Here is a 13,540-nt window from a genome sequence, read left to right as displayed (position 1 = left end):
AAATGGAAGAGTAGCAGTAGAGTAAATATAATTAATTTGTACTATTTCTACCAAGAGCTATTTCAACAATTTGAAAAAAATTATAATTTTGATATTAATATTATAAAAATATATTATTGTTATTGAAATGATAAAATTTGTTAAAATTATTAAAATCCTCATTATGGAAATTATCAAATTATTAAAATCATTAATATTATTAACTAAAATTCTTAGAATTTTTGGAATTATAATTATTAATGAAATTATATTTATTATTGAAATTATGGAAATTATTTCAATCTTCGTTTTAATCAACACTTGGCTCAAGTTGTTTAGGAATCTACAGTGTCGAAACAAGATAGAATGAAAGAATTAAAGCACTTCAGAATAGATTAATCACTGAAAATATTTAAAATCTTTCTCAATAAGCCAATTTGTTGCGTAATTGAAAAAGAAACAGACGGAATGTGTTTCTCAAAACTAAATATTCAATTAGGCATTACATCTAAAATTCTAAGAGTAGTATCGACATCTGGATGGTTAGGAGCCACTGTTCTTGACTTACAATCATACGGGAATGTTTGATGTTGGGCCCCCTTCATGCACTATATTATCTAATTCCTGTATCAGCTATATATATATATATATATATATATATATATATATATATATATGTATATATATATACATATATATATATATATATATATATATATATATATATATATATATATATATATATATATATATCTTCGGTGAAGGCAGCAACAGCCAGTAATGAACACAAATTTCATGGTATGGATAGGGAAAGAGTAGTTCAAAATGTCCTTTTTTATTATTCCCAACGTTTCGTGATTCTTAATCACATTGTCCAGGGCTAAAAATAAAACATATACAAAAGAATTAAGAAACAGTCAAATTTTTTTTACAAATTCATTCAAAACTATAAAAACCAGTTAAAATTTAAATGAAAATTAAAAGGAAAAAAAAAATGAATAAATAAATATATATACATCAGACAAAGCAGTGGAACCAACCTCGCAGAAGCGTAGTGAGAAACTGTATGCCAACAAGAGTTAGAAAACAAACCAAAGAAAACTATGACAAATACAACTGAATAGAAGAAGCTTGGGTATTTAACGACGGAACTAGTCTTTTGATTAATATGGATTCAAGAAGAGGTAAGTCATGGTTATTTGACACTTGACCAATGATGGTAAAATCTTTGTTTTCAATATTTTGTTTACACATTTTAGCATGAATCCGAATATTAGAATGTACAGGGTTGGATATTCTGCAACCAGTTCGATAGCTAACACCTCTATGGGAATCAATTCTGACCTTTAACAACCTCTTGGTAGATCCTACGTAGGTCCCAGAGTTACACTTTGGGCAATTATATTTATATACAACACCAGAGGACATGTAAGGACTCAATCGATCTTTGAAGTGGAAAAGCGAGCCAATAGTGAGAGGGTTCATAGGGATGAGTTTAACTTTCACAGCTGGGAAGTGTTGTTGGATAATTTCTGTAAACTTTTTCTTTAGGAAATCCTCATGAAGAAAAGGAAAACTCGCATAGAATTTTAGTTTAGGAACTTTAAGTGTTTTTGGAGTCTGAGCCAACTTGTCATTCAATAATCTATTAAGAAGTTTAAAAAATATTTTGGTGGGGAAACAGTTTTTCTTAAAATATTCACATAGATAAATAATTTCAATATGGAAAGATTCCCAACTAGAGGTCAAAAGGAATGCTCTGTGGAGAAGAGTAAAAATAGAATTAGTTTTAAAATTATAAAAACAAGAGCTATAAAAGTTTGAACCCAACCCAGTGAACGTCTTTTTTCTAAAAATCGTGGCACTAAAACCTTCTCTATTTCTAGACACCAACACATCTAAAAAGGGGAGTTTGTTATCTACCTCCTTTTCTACGATGAATGTTATGTTTTCATGTTGTGAGTTGGCAAAGTCAAGGAATGATTCAGCGCCGAACTCATCTCTGAATAGAGCAAAGGTATCATCAACATACCTAACATAAAACAAGGGATGATAACTTAAAGGGCAATTTTCCAGCATGGTCTCCTCCAGGGAGCACATGGAAATATTAGCAAAGGTGGGTTCCAAGGGGGAACCCATAGCCATCCCATCAAGTTGTTTGTACAAATTACCATTAAAAACGAAAGAGGTGTCCAGTACCGCTAGCTCCAAAAGTTTTTTAAAAGACGTGCGATTAAAATCATTAAAAGTGGTATTAGGTTCAGAAAATAATTTGTTTATAATAATATTGATAGTTTCTTCCACAGGTACATTAGTGAATAAAGACTCAACATCAAGACTCATCATGAAAAGATCTGAGTCCTGAGAAATTATGGCCTCTTTAAATGCATAAGAGTTATTTAGAGAAAAGGTGTTTTTTGTCAAAGGTTCCAGTAATGGAACGAGGAACTTAGCTAGCTTGTAATTAGGGGCATTAAACTGGTTTTTATAGTTTTGAATGAATTTGTAAAATATTTTAACTTTTTCTTAATTCTTTTGTATATGATTTATTTTTAGCCCTGGACAATGTGATTAAGAATCACAAAACGTTGGGAATAATAAAAAAGGACATTTTGAACTACTCTTTCCCTATCCATACCATGAAATTTATATATATATATATATATATATATATATATATATATATATATATATATATATATATGTATATATATGTATATATATATATATATATATATATATATATATATATATATATATATATATATGTATATATATATATATATTATATGGGTCCCGTGGACTGAATACTAAAAAATATGTTATACTATGACTCGTGACTAGGAATCAGACATATATTATATATACTATGACTGGCAAGTTAATCAACCTCTCGAATTTCAAACTCCCTTGTTTGCTTTTACCTGAAAACTGTTACACTTTAAAACATTCATACACGAATTTTGAAACAGTTCAATAACTCCCAGACAGCAATATATGAAACATTGAATATCCAAAGGTCTCTTATGTACATTCAAACTAAGCTGGGTGAATATTCTTAAGTATTATCAAAACGCATTTAACTCACTGTGGTTCTTAACAGTAATCGAGCAGAATCTGCTCTTAAATAATGATGATTGGAATAATACATTGTTTACAAAAATAAATATATTTTATATAAATTACAACACTTTGAAAGAATTTACATAAAGTAATTCACTGGAAAAAATTAAATCTGAACAAAACTTAGATTGAGACAAAATATGTTACGTTCTGAAGTTATATAATAACTTGACTTAAACTATAATATCTGAATAAACCTTAGTCTAAGAAAAGAAATAATGCAATGAAAATTATACAAAAGCTCAAAATAAATCTGAATAATACAATGTTCAAGTTTGACACTTGATGAGTAATATATAACCTGATTACGTAACAAAATCTATCTTTCTTACAGGGCCATTTACAAAAAATATTATACAATGCTAACACTCACCCTAATACAATGAATTAAAAAATCACCTTTCAGTATCTTTTCGACACACTATTTGCTTTGGGGCTCAAAGACACTTAGGAGAGGACACACTAAAACGTACTGAACACTTTCACTAATACACTGGGTTGTGAGGGTGAGAGAGGGAGAGGGGAAGGAGGCTATCTTCAGGCTGCAGTTCTATCTCAATCTCTATCTCTATCTAACTCTAATCCAACCTTGGGTCATCTTTATATGAAATCCAACTGTCTCCAGAACCTTGCAGGATAGAGTTCTGGTAGCGTGGAGCTGTGCCAAGTGTCAAAGTTGCCAAATATTACTCTCCCAAGCGCTCTACATACGCTACGCCAGACGGCTCTCTCAGTTAGCTAGCTCCGCCCACCCTTTGTCCCCGAAATAAAAAAAATAACCACCTCTCGCTAGGCCTTTACGAGCACATGTTCTGAATATTCTCTCTCAAACATGACGCAATACATCATGAAATATAAAAAGAACATTACCTAAGTCCTTGTTCATATCTTGCACGAATCCTACAACACTTTCATATAGACTACCTAAGACTTCGTACCAAACATAAGTGAAATAAATGGATTATTTTTAAAATTAACGTAAAATTACATATTCTAACTTGAATAAAGAATATAATGAAATTCATGATGAATACATAAAATACTTATATCTACATGAGAGGAGCTCATTTTACAGGCTGGGTATCATCTCTTTAATGCACAATTGAAAACAATATAGGAAATATAAATAGAATTATTAATAAACTACGATATTTACTCTACACTAGACCAGGTTCGTAAGATAGCTCCTTCAAAAAAGATTATTTTTGGGCTCAGGCCATGTCGTCCTGATGGAAGGTTCCTTTAGTAGCTTCCTAAGGGTATATATGACTACAGTGGATATTCACAGAGAATTAAACTAAAGGTTTCCAGAATTCTAACTTCTGGAGCGAATACCCTTAAGGTTATCCTTTAGGATATCGCATAATAACAGGGGACGTATTCTTTACACGCCACATAGCTATCTGTACCCCACATAGCGTTTACGCTTCGAGGGGGGAATCATTGGCAAGATATGGGAGGAGCCGTTACAAAGTTCTCCTCCTCCGTTACTGTTATCGGCACTCGGATGACGTCATATGCGTCGGCCATCTTGCTGACGTCATCATCCCCCGCCAACTCCATTCCTTTCATAGTAGCGTCTTTGACCAGATGTTTTCCCAGTTGTTTCGCTATTTACTGCAACCATGTCGCAATCTTCAGTCTCTTCTGTCTCTGGAAAGTTGAGTATTTATTTTTCATACTGTATAAATTAGCTCTGGCCGTAAAGTAACATTTTTCTCTCGAATTATACTGTGTTTTGTGGCAGATCTATTGCCTAACCGGAGGCGTCGCCGATGCTGTCGTTCGCATCACATGCTTTCTTTAGTTAGCCAGAACGACTGTCCCAGTTTCTTAACTAATTATCAGTATTAGTTATTTAGTCTTCATTGCTAGGAATTAGTTACATTATGCCGTTAGTATTCTTTAGTTTCGGCGAGTGTAGGTAGCCGATATTCTTATGCTAGGCTTGCTAGCCTAGGCGCTTTAGTTTACTTTCATGCATGATATAATATGTGTTCCTAGTGTTATCCTATTTAAATGGAGATATTAGGCAATTATACATATAATAGTCATGATTGCACATGGGTTTATCCTCCTTCTAGAGAGTATACAAGGGTTTTGATGAATCAGGTAATCGATTCCCCTGCCCCTAGCCTAGTAGCCTAGGGGCTTTAGTATACTTTCGCACATCCCCGGTTACCTTTATGTATAAGGTAATCTCTCCTCCCTCTGAGGTAGCCTAGGCTACATCCTAGCCCTCCTTGCCCTGAATTGTGATTCTGGTAAGGTTAGGCTAGGGTTTTCTTTCCCGTCCCAGAGCCATAGTACATGAGCTTTGAGTTCGGGTCAGAACATCAGAGTACCTGTCGTGTGCCCCCAGCTACCCCAATAGGTCAATGAACTCTCGTATTGGACCCTGTTGGATGGCATGGGGGGGGGGGGGGCTCTGGCCCCCCTATCCCCCTATACAACACCTGGAGGGGTCATGAGACCCCTCCTCCCTGTGGCCTAGCGACTTGTCCTGTGCTTGCATACCCTGGGCTGGGAGATATGTTTTTCCCTAACCTAGGTTAAGCAGGCTTAGGGATTCTGTTTCTTTAAAGTTTGGGACGGTCGGATGATACCAGTCCCTTATTGTACTAACCCACTCTAGGCTGGAGAATGAACTCTCCTTATACCAGGGGTGGTGCCAGTACTGAAACAGAGTCCCCTTGCCAGGGTGCTGGGAAGGGCTTACACCAACCCCTTACACTCCTTACACAGGACCCTTCCGCCCCCCCTCTGTACTTTGGTGATGGCCTAGCCATCACACCCCTGTCCGCGGTCCTACATCTCATCGAGTACCGGTGGGTTGTGGGGTCGGCCTGGTCTTTCGTCTGCTGAGCCGAGCCGTTCAGCTTCCCTTGCATGATACTGCTCTGGGATAGCATGGCGGCAGGTATACTGTTGGCGGGAGACCTTCCTGCTATCTTAGAGTGTTCTTCGGTCCTCCCTTGGATCGCCACCCGCAGCCCTAGCCGACCGACGGCAGAGCTGCGGCTTGATGGAAGCCTGATCGCAATATGTTCTTCCTAGAGAAATTACCCGGCCCCCAGCTCCCTGGATAAGTAGCGATGTTAAAGAAGCGATGAGAGTTAGAGATGCCCTTCAAAAAAGGTACAAGTTGGATAGAATGAACGAAACATTAAGACGTCAGTATAAAGATGAAAAGAAACGTACACAGGTACTAGTTAAGACAAACAAAACGAAACATTTTAAAGACAAATTCAGTAATTGTCAAGGAAATATACGTAGTAAATGGAATATTGTTCATGAAATGATTCCAAACCCAAATGTCAATAACCATATATTCAATTGTGACAATAAAATAGTAAAAGCCTGAAGAATTTAATGAATACTTTTCAAACGTTGGAAAGACGGCTTACGAAAAATCACAAGAGAATTTTCACGATAGTGACAGAAACCAGATACTGTACCGGTAAATAACGAATCAACTGAAGATATGATTAGCTTTTTTAGACCTCAGCCAGTTGATGTTAATACAGTTATTCTCACAGTAAAGAATTTAAATGACACAAATTCAGTAGGATCAGATGGAATACCCCTTCGTTTCATTCGAGATGCCTTACCTGTAATAGACTTTTATTTAACAATCATAATCAATACCTCAATAATAACTGGTGTTTACCCCGATAGATGGAAGCTGCCACATGTACCATTTTACAAGAGTGGCGACCCAGAAAACGTTGAAAACTACCGACCTATATCTCTTCTTCCTATTTTGTCAAAAATATTAGAGAAAATAGTAACAAATCAATTACTTGAATATCTTGAACAAAATAAATTATTGTCCTCTACGCAATATGGATTTAGACCTCATCTGTCTACTGAAATGGCATTATTTAAGCTATCGGAAAGGATTTATAAAAATATTGACCAGCAAAAGGTAAACTTACTTATATTGTTAGATCTTTCAAAGGCATTTGATAGCGTTAGCCACGATATTTTGTTAAATAACTGTAGGAAAATGAAAATAGATTCTTTTTGGTTTAGTAACTATTTACAAAATCGTTTTCAAATAGTCAGACTAGATAATACTATCTCTTCTCGTAAGCAAGTACATTTTGGAGTTCCCCAGGGCTCTATTTTAGGCCCTGTGCTTTTTCTTATTCACATCAATGATATGGCTGATTTCATACAGGACTATTTCAAAGATATGGCAAAATTTTTAGAAGACTATCTTCTCGTACAATATGCAGACGATAGTCAATTTTTAATTGCAGGTAGTATAAATGATATACCCACTCTTATCACAAAGGCAGAAGCTATATTAGAAGCAGGACTGCGATATTTTCAATTAAATGGTTTAAATGTAAATGAATCAAAAACTAAATTCCTATTCATTGGTACAAGGCAATATATATCACAAATCCCATTAGATACCGTCCTAAACTTTAACGGCCATCAAATTGAAAGAAGTGTACACGTAAAAAATCTGGGCATTCATTTTGACCAATATATGCTTTTTGATGTGCACGTTTCTGAAATATGTAGAAAAGTAAATGGAACCTTAATATACTTAAACAGAATTAAAGACAGACTAGATATTGACATGAGGGCGATGGTAGTTCAGTCTCTTGCACTGAGCATAATAGATTATTGTTTAAAAATTTGGGGAAGTACTACTAAACAACAATTACAACGGGTTCAAAAAGTACAAAACTTTGTGGCAAAAGTAGTTGACGGTAGGGCCAAAAAATATGATCATGCATCACCAATTTTAGATAAATTAGAATGGTTAAATGTTGAAAGAAGAATTAAATTCGAGATTTGTGTGGGAGTTTTTAAAGTTGTGCGTATTTTAATACCGACTTGGCTTTTTACGTTTTTAACAGTTGGAGCTGGGAGGGACAGACGAACGAGACAGAATAATGACCTTTATATACCGAGAACTAACACAGACTTGGGAAGTAGATACTTTACGGTACGAGGACCAACGATGTGGAATACCCTACCTGATTCATTGAAAACAACATTGAATATAGACACTTTTAAAGCAAATCTCAGGAAATATATGTTTTCTACAAGATTTTAGTTACATATTTGTGGATTGGTTTTAATGTACTTGTGAATATCAGTTTTTAATGTTTTATGGGGTCTACTGTAATTTTGCATACAGTATAAAATTTTAATGATTTTTACCATTTTAACCCTGGATAGGTACGCTCCTCAGACACCCCTTTAAGGGTATACTCGGACGCGCGCGACCCCGACGCCAAAAAAAATTCTTGAAAAATCAGTTTTTGCAGTAACCTCCTTTTTTCTTTTGCCAAAAAAACTTCAATGAATGCTTAAAACAACTGTAAAGATAAATACTACTCATCTGCAGAAAAACTATTTATTATAAATATTTTAAAAAATTAAGTAGAAAAAAAAGACCTTACATAAAAATTCATACAAAAAAAGTTTATACATATATACACAAATCCTTTTAGGAATTGATTCTTGAATGTTTAGGACACATCTTGATGTATTTTGGATGAAGTCAGACCCATGGAGGTGAAGATATGAAATGAGAAAAAAAGGGTAACTTTTTTTGGCCAAAGAAATTTGTCCAAATTTCATGAATTTTTTTGGGTACCCAAATGAAATAGGAAGTGGCTAATTTTTTTAGGGAATAAACATATGTTATCCTAAAATAGAAATATGTAAAAAAATCTTCATTATTTTGTAAATTACATTTATATCAGGGGCCATATCTAAGGGTAATTTTTTGAGTACTTAGAAATATCGTAAAAAAATACATATATTTAATATATAATATGATATTTATGCAGGTAAAAATATACCAAAATATCACAAATTCTATAGGAAACAAGAATATATATAGATCGGGCAACTTACGCTTCGGATATGTCCACAAAATGGCCGCCAACCACACTGACTCTGACTCCCTAATCTGCCACTTGAAATGTAGGAAGGGTATGTCAATTTCAAGGTGTTATTTACTAATCTAATTATTCTTGGATATACATAAAAATTGTATGGTGGGTTGCTGGATAATTGTCGATTATTTTACGACTATAAAATTAAAATTCTGACCCAAAAAATTTTTTTTGAAGGGAAATAAATTCGAAAAAAAAAATGTAAAACAATATAATATTTTAGCTAAAAAAATTTGATGATATTCAATCAAAAAAGAAGTAAACAAAATTTTCCGACAAATAAACATCTAGAGGAATCATTACTCTGTGATAGTTCCTTAGTACGTAGTAATTTTGAAAGAAATGGGAAAAAACGAAAAAGTGGCAATCGCAGGAAAATCGAACACATACCTATATATACGCCATATCTGGCTAAAAATAAAGATAGGCATGGGTAGCCAGATCATCTAGAAACACTTTCCAACACTATAAAAATCCAAGTTTTGCGACACTACTTGCCAATTCCTTACAGTAACATGACTAAGCAAAAAAATGCAAAACAAATAAAAAGGGGCACTCGAGGAAAAATGGCCAACATTCTAATATACGGCATTTCAGAAAAAAAAAATTTCAGCCACGTACTAGGCAAACCATCAAGGCAAATTTTCCGACAAATAAACATCTAAATGAATCATTACTCTGTGATAGTTCCTTAGTACGTAGTAATTTTGAAAGAAATGGGAAAAAACGAAAAAATGGCAATCACAGGAAAATCGAACACATACCTATATATACGCCATATCTGGCTAAAAAAAAGATAGGCATGGGTAGCCAGATCATCTAGAAACACTTTCCAACACTATAAAAATATAAGTTTTGCGACACTACTTGCCAATTCCTTACGGTAACATGACTAAGTAAAAAAATGAAAAACAAATAAAAAGGGGCACTCGCGGAAAAATGGCCAACATTTTATTATACGCATTTCAGAAAAAAAAAATTTCAGCCACGTGCTAGGCAAACCATCAAGGCACATTTTCCGACAAATAAACATCTAAATGAATCATTACTCTGTGATAGTTCCTTAGTACGTAGCAATTTTGAAAGAAATGGGAAAAAACGAAAAAATGGCAATCACAGGAAAATCGAACACATACCTATATATATGCTATATCTGGCTAAAAAAAAATAGGCATGGGTAGCCAGATCATCTAGAAACACTTTCCAACACTATAAAAATATAAGTTTTGCGACACTACTTGCCAATTCCTTACGGTAACATGACTAAGCAAAAAAATGCAAAACAAATAAAAAGGGGCACTCGCGGAAAAATGGCCAACATTCTAATATACGGCATCTCAGATAAAGAAAAATTCATACACGTGTTAGCCCAACCATCAAGGCACACTTTCTAACACATAAACATGAAAAAAAAATCAATAATATACGGCAATTCCTTAGTACGTAGTAAATTTTTACAAATATTGAAAAAAAACAGAAATTGGCAACCACAGTTAAATACCCAATATACCAATAACTACGTCGTATCTGACAAAAACAAAGTCCCGCATGGGTAGCCAGATCATCTAGACACACTTTCCAACACTAAAAAAGCAAAAGTTTTACGACACTATTTGGCAATATCTTACGGAAAAATGACATGGCAAAAAAATGAAAAAAAAATGAAAAAGGGGCACTCGCGGTAAAATGCCCAACATTCTAATATACGGCATCTCAGATAAAAAAAAAAGACATGCACGTGTTAGCCCAACCATCAAGGCACACTTTCTAACACATAAACATGAAAAAAAAATCAATAATATACGGCAATTCCTTACTACGTAGTAAATTTTTACAAATATTGAAAAAAAACAGAAATTGGCAACCGCAGTTAAATACCCAATATACCAATAACTACGTCGTATCTGACATAAAGAAAGTCACGCATGGGTAGCCAGATCATCTAGACACACTTTCCAACACTGAAAAAGCAAAAGTTTTACGACACTATTTGGCAATATCTTACGGAAAAATGACTTGGCAAAAAAATGAAAAAAAATTAAAAAGGGGCACTCGCGGTAAAATGGTCCTCGTGGTGATGAACGACATTTTAACTAAAAAAAAGATCATGCACATGGTAGCCAAACAACCCACCAAGACTTTCCACAACTGATAACCTATACAAGTTGCACCATTGTACGACAATTTCATAATACGTAATAACTTTGATAATTATGCAAATTACCTTAGAAGGGTAAACTCGGTCGAGCTCGACCCCGACGCGTCTCAGAAATCGGGGAAGGAGTACAGCTACAGCAATGCACATCTGGACACTACTAGAGCGTGTAGGCGAGACACCTACTGCAGGTCGATCACCCACAAATTCAGTCACGGGGGTGAGTCACGTGAGAAAAACCTCTTTTTTTTTGACGCTCGGGGTCGCGGACGACCCACCGTACCGTTCCAGGGTTAAGTTATTTTATCTCTACTTTAAAGTCATACTAATGCAAGTAGTGGACCAAATGTATTTTAGTTGATAGTCAAAAGATTTATATGGAAGCATCTCTCATGTAAATGTTAGATTTTAATGTAATCACAATATCAGTAATCACTATTCTATATGTTGCTTTATAAATAATGTATAATACCCAATGTATTTATTTGGAAATAAAGTATTATTATTATTATTATTATTATTATTATTATTATTATTATTATCCTTCCATTTGAACCCTCCTTTTTGAGTAAGGCGAGGTTAGGGTAGTGAGCTGCCGCCCTCCCCTCCCCTTCCTTCACTGCTTTCTCTCTCTCTCTCCGAACTTGTGCCGGCCCACTGTCACACTGACTCTGCCGGCAACAGCCGGCACCGTAGCCTAGGTCACCTCCCAGCCGACAATGCATAGGGATTTCTCCTTTACCCTGCCACATACTCTGATGGCTGGGGTGGGTTGCCCGCCGGTGGCCGGTGGGCCTCCGGCAGTCCAACGGACCGCCGATGCTCCGGCGGGCCGCCGGATCCACATATCTACAGTATTGTGATGGTGGACCGTTCTCTTGCACTAGCCCTGCCGTCAGTGCACCGGCAGTGTCGTTGTATGGCTGTATACAGTAGCCAGTACATCTGTGGTATAGTACATACCGTAGACAGAAAACTATGGTGGATAGTTATGCAATAGATATACTTCTAGCATATTCTGTGTATCCATGCGCAGTCCCTTGCCGGGACCTACTTGAATTGGGGATTAATATCCTCCCCTTTTCTTTACGCTGATTGATCATCGGCTCTCCCCCTTATCTCACTACTGATTCCTTGGAGGAAGTGCTGCTTACACTGCTCTAACTCCATGGGCTAGTTTCCTCCTATGGGCCTACCTTGATGGGAGCCCTAGAATTAGTAGTGGAGAAGGGTCGCGGCAATTGGCTGGGCGGGATTCACAAGTATGTGTCTTTCCTATTTCATTTCCAGCTTACCTATCCTAAGCTTACACTTGGAAAGGAATCTTATATTATTATTAAGATTACATTAAGATTAACCTAAGATTACTCTAAGTCTAACATGATAGACTTCTGCATACTCATGTACCTTTCCTTTCTTTACAGGAGGAGTACATCTGGTGTGAGAGCACCTTCTGCAGTGTTCGGCGCCAGGATTTCTATGGCCATCTGGTGTGCCGGACGTACGCCAGCTGTTCTGTCACACAGGGATCTCTGAGGTACTGGGACCCACAGGTATGCACCACGTGCAAGGTCCTGCTCAACGAGGCGTTCGAGACTCACCAGTCTGCGGAGTCAAGGGACATCGGCCAAGAGAAACTGTGCTAGTGGGTGCGTGGTTTACAAAAGAACGCCACGGGGCCTTACCATCCCAACGAGAAGATGAGGGCTATGCTCTTCCCTGAGGCATCTTTGGATGCTGTCATCCCTTGACCCGAAATCCCATGCGTCCAGCTGACGGTTGACCCCGACGTATCGGACGCATTTCAGGACGTCCATCTAGATGATGACAGGATGTTGGAGGTGTCAGACACCACCGAGAGGACCCTTATGGCCGAGGGTCACGAAGAGGAGCCTACGGCGGCTCCCGACTCCGAAGAAGAGGACGTCGCTACGCTCTCTGTGTCGTCGGTAGTGGTCTCGGAACCAATCCCCTCTACGTCATCCACTCCCATGCCCATGAAACTGGATGACTCCATGGACTCCTTCCAAGCCATGATAGCGATCCTCGAGGAGAGGTTCCGGAAGAGGGACGAGGATTTCAAGAAGGAAATACTTCGCTTGACAAAGCAACGCGAGCCTCAGAGGAGGCTTAACATCAAGGATCTTCCTACCTGCTCTGTGACCAACCTGTGGAAGCATGCCGAGTACATGCCCATCACCAGCGGTAGGATTGTGATCTCGGACAAGCTAGGAGCCGTCCCCTTTGAAGAGGTGGAATTCTGGCCTAGCTTCGAGTCGTACCCGGACTGCTTTGTATGACTCAAGTCTGAACCCGTTTCCAAGGAGGAAACAGAGCCGAAGGAGGTCATCGTGTT

The sequence above is a fragment of the Palaemon carinicauda genome, chromosome 24, assembly GCF_036898095.1.
Source record: "Palaemon carinicauda isolate YSFRI2023 chromosome 24, ASM3689809v2, whole genome shotgun sequence".
Classification (NCBI taxonomy): domain Eukaryota; kingdom Metazoa; phylum Arthropoda; class Malacostraca; order Decapoda; family Palaemonidae; genus Palaemon; species Palaemon carinicauda.
This window is presented reverse-complemented; position numbering follows the sequence as displayed.